At 42.3% G+C, this 4,830-nt stretch overlaps 1 pseudogene; it reads right to left on the bottom strand.

Annotated features, from left to right (window-relative positions):
* Nucleotides 1–3,401: 3,401 nt before the first annotated feature.
* Nucleotides 3,402–3,573, bottom strand: LOC132239001 (U2 spliceosomal RNA; annotated as a pseudogene).
* Between the last annotated feature and the right edge of the window lie 1,257 nt (nt 3,574–4,830).

Here is a 4,830-nt window from a genome sequence, read left to right as displayed (position 1 = left end):
ATCGGGCCTCAAGTATATACTATAAAAATATGTATATATACTTATATACACACATATATGTATATACTATATATATATACTCCTGTCAATAACCTAGAGGTCCTACAGATGACAAAAAAGCAAGTCTGAATTCTGCTCTGCAATATATCATAGCAAAATTGCCAGCCAACACTCCATTCTTCAACTCTTTATTGTTCGTAATGAGGTACTAAAGGGAAAGAACACAGCTCAATTTTTTGGATGCTAAATTGAGCCTTCAGAGCTCAGCGTTTGGGGGGACACTGTCACGGGTTTAGTGCAAGGGGCAAGAGGCCCTTTGTCAAGGAGGAACCGGCTGCCACCTGGAGCTCTAAAGCCACACAGGGGTTAGCTGCGCTCTCCAAGGGGCACTGTTCACTGTCTCCAGAATCCCACAGACATGCAGGAAAGATCTGTGAATGCACCTTATTTGAAAAATCAAATTTCCTACAGACCTTCCATCAATAATTTTAAATCCCCACATAATAAAAGGAAGCCCACCCCCAGGTGTATGGAGAAAAGCAATACCTCAATTTATGAGATTGTCCTTGGAATTAACCAGAGAAAGGGAGACTGATGCACATTGGGTATAATTTCATAATTATCCTTTCGTTTTCTCCCTTTCTTTCTACCATTACTCTTCTTATTGTCAGAAACCAAAAATATCTTTCCCATCTACCTTGTAAGTAGACATTTCAGAGATAAATAAAAGCAGGTAGGTGTGAACTATCCAATAACCACAGGCAGTTTTTGTCTGCAAGAAAAGTTTCCCCAATAAAGGAGTGATGTGCAATAAAAATAAATAAATGAAAATAAGAAAGTCTTCAGCCTTAAGAAAATTGTTGTTTGAGAAATAGTCACTCAAGATAGTTAAGGGAGGTACTGTGGCCAGGCTGTGTGACATCATAAGTGTCCAGGCTAGAGATGGAAGGAGACTGAACTGTGAGGCTGAAGGTGTGGAGTCAAGGAGCACACAGGCATACAACTGTCTCTGCTCTGAAATACGAAACAAAATGGTGGAAGGGAGATTCTGAGTGGAAAAAACCTATAGTTTTTAAAATGCAACATTGACAGTGAGTGCGTTCATGTGTTCTAATTAGCAAGGCAGTGTGGAGCCTGTGGGAAGGAAGGGTGCCAAAGAAGGAAGATAAGAAGGAAAAGAGGGGAGAGAGGAGGAGGAAGAAGGGGACGGAAATAGAAAGGAGGAATAAATCAATTAAAGTGAAACTGAAGTCTAGAATTCATTTGTGCTTCAGAACAGGAAGAAAGCGTTACCTCCGACCATTACATCTCTTCTCCATAGCAACATCAAAGAAATATAAGGGATTTTCTTTCTTTTTTCCACAAAAGATGCATTTTTTCCCACAAAAGATGCATTTCTTTCTAATTATTGTCATCCTAAAGTTTTTAAACTATCCTGTTTGATCTATCGCTTTAGAATACCAATTTTTCATATCTGTTTCTTCTAAGTACAAAAAAGACAAAGACTTCCCTTGCCTTTCATTGTTCTTTGAATGGGACTAGACATTAAAAAGTAGATTTACATTGCTAGTCATAGCTCACAACTTCTGAAGCTCCCACGAAACTCATAGATTCATTTTTTCCCTACTGAAGTGACAAGTTACTCTGCTTTCATCAATTTAAATGAAAACCCAGAAAGTAATAATAATGGCCCCCATTTCCACGAGCATTTTCTTTGTGTGAGGAGTCCATGAGCTGAAAGTGTCTCTTTCGAGCTTGGTCCACTATTCTGAAATGAAGATGAACTATTAAACATCATTTATGAATGTATACCTAGAGCCTGTGTGGTTTGCTCTGAAAATCTTAGAATCCCTCATCTTCACTGCAGCCGGGCGATATTTTAAGAACACACCTCTAAGGGTTGCCTACTGGGGCACGGAGAAGGGCACTTGGGTAGTCACTTAGCAACCATTTAAGAACACACCCCAAACTTGTATGAGGCAATTGCTACTGAAAGTCACGAGGAAATCTCGCCCTTAGACCCAGACAAGCAGGGAGCCTGGACTTTGCCTGCTCCTCAGGGAGACCCATGCTTTCATGTACCTTCCAAACTTTTTTCCTAAGTTTCCTTCTGGTGCCTGGGACCAGCCAGAGCTGACAGTGTCATTGGACAAGAAGACTCAGATCAACTCAGCCTCCAAGTTTGGGGTGTGTTCTAAACTGGCTGCCAAGTTCCTGCTACAGTGCCCCAGTGGGCAACGCTTCAAGATGTGTGATGAAGACATCGCACTGCAGGGAAGAGGAGAAATGCTAAGCTCGCTCCCTTTCGCAGCACTGTCTACGCCTCTATGCCTTTGAGACAAGGGCTATGCCAGATGTCTCAAAGAGCCTTCTGTGTGAGCCAGCAGAGTATTTCTTTTAGGAAGCCATGAGCGTCTGGGTCAGATTGGGCCTCTGGAATGGTGCCGATATGCTGATTTGTGGAAACTCGCATTTCTGAGGGACAAGGACAAGTTTAGGGCTCTCGGATACCAATGGTGTCCTGCCAACCCCCGGCTTCAGCCAGGTGTGTGGGCTGGTAGAAGAGGTGTCACCTCCAGTTGCTAGCACCATGGAAGCAAGGTGGATGCAGGTTTATCCAGGGCTGTCACCCCACTTCCCCCTCAGGGTCCACATCACATGTTAGGCTCTTTTCCCGAGGTCACCTCGCCCAGCTCCAAGAGCTTTTGAGACCTTTATTCCCCCTATGTCCAGTGATTCTTCCAATCCATGTCCTCTCTTGCCTTACTTCATGTGTTGTTGTTCTCGGCCAGGCTGGGCTTAAGCCATGCTGGACAAGGGGTGGACATTCTAGTACAAATGGAACCACTCTTCTTGCTCCCCATGGTTCTCATCCATCTTCCTGGTGGAAGTGGTATGAAAAGAGGTAAAGCCAACATTGAAACAGACCGTATTCTAGGGACACCATCATCACTGCCCAAGGACTTCAAGAGAAGCCATAACGGGAAGGCGAATCATTCTAAGTTGATGCTATAAAATTCTGAACACTACATTCGACATGACCTGAAAACAACTGCTCATTCACACTTTCCTACATGTGCTGGATAAGACTTGCATTTGGGGTCAGCATCCACAAAGCACAATAACAACTGTTGAGACAGACATGGAAAACGGGTGTTCGTAGCGCGATGGATGATACAGACTCATGAGTAACGATGCAACCGGCACTAAACAAGTGGTGTTAGAAACTACAGAGGCTAGAAGATCTATATTGTTTCCATTCAAACAGGATCTAAAGAGCCACGGCATTGTGAATAACCACAGCATTGCTACCTTTTTCTCACATGGTGAGAGATATGGAACTAGCCAGGAACCATGCATTTGACAATAAAGGACAAGAAGATACCATGCCTAGCTACAAAAGAGAATCTTTACATGCACTGATTGGACAACAAACATGTGTAAATAGCTCTACCTTATCATCAGGCTGAAGCTTTATTGCAAATTACCACATCTTACATAGGCCCATGAATTTTATTAAACTGATAAGAACAGATACTACACTTGATCTTAGCCAAAAGGCCGAGAAGCAATAGGCCCATGAATTTTATAAGTATTTTTTAAAATCAATATTTTCAGGCTGACAGAGATCCTACAGAAGATACTTGCCTGGAACCCTGTACATCTTAGGGATGGTCCTGAGGAAAGGTACTGGGTAACTTGCTAACACACAAGTTCATCTTTCTCAGTCGAGCCACAGTAGATGTCACAGTTCATGGCTTGGAAATGCACATGACTTAATTTAGCAAATATTTTATACACACCATGAAATAATTACCATTATGTGTTGCAAAGACTTACCATTATGTTATCTAACACTTTCACGTGGCATGATGACCATGTGGCTAGTGGGGAAGGATTTTGAATAAGAACGCTAGTGGCTATAATTATTTCTGCTTTTTAAAAAAATATTTGTTATTGATTTCAGAGAGGAAGGGGGTGGGAGGGAGGGAGGGAGGGAAGGAGAGAGAGAGAGAGAAACATCAGTGATGAGAGAGAAGCATTGATCAGCTGCCTCTTACACGCCCCCTACTGGGTATCGAGCCTGAAATCCTGGCATGTGTCCTGACTGGGAATTGAACAGTGACCTGCTGGTTCATGGTTTTACCCTCAACCACTGAGCCACACCAGCTGGGAGATTTCTACTTTCTTAGTAATGAACCACAAGTTCAAAGCTCTTGTGTTTGGAAATTCAACAAGAAAATGTGTTTCTATTTCCTTAAAAAGCAGTGACCTTTTGGGAACAGAATCCTGGGGGAAAGTCCTAGAATGTAAAATTTTGTGATGTTCACACATAAACTATAAATTCTATAATATTAAAAGCAATAACCTGACTTTTTAGTACTGGTCTCCAAATGGATGCATCTCATTCAAATGTTAACTGCTAACAACTTGAGATCCTCCAAATCCAGCCAAAAATCACTTGTGAACATGAAGAAATGGAAACAAAAGGAACATCAGATGGCTGAATAGAGAATAGCAAGCACCTGCTTGCTTTAGAAAAGCAGCTTCAGATTTAATTAAAAGATACTGATTCCAAATAAGCAATAACATGTGAAAACAAAGAGCTAATTTCTTTAGACCAAAATATTAGACTGAGAACCGGTCGTGTCCAATTTGGTGCCTCCGTCAGCATGTTTGGTTCAAAGCACAGGTTTGATGTCTTTGAAGGGCTCACACTTCCACTGTGGAATGATGTACCTTTCCGCACCCAACAGAAACAATGCCTCGAAAGGCTGTGCTCCCGGTGTCCTTTCCCATCTCCGCTCTCCGCGCTGTTTTCCTGAGCGG

Source organism: Myotis daubentonii, chromosome 7 (genome assembly GCF_963259705.1).
Source record: "Myotis daubentonii chromosome 7, mMyoDau2.1, whole genome shotgun sequence".
In the NCBI taxonomy this organism is placed as follows: Eukaryota; Metazoa; Chordata; class Mammalia; order Chiroptera; family Vespertilionidae; genus Myotis; species Myotis daubentonii.
This window is presented reverse-complemented; position numbering and strand designations above follow the sequence as displayed.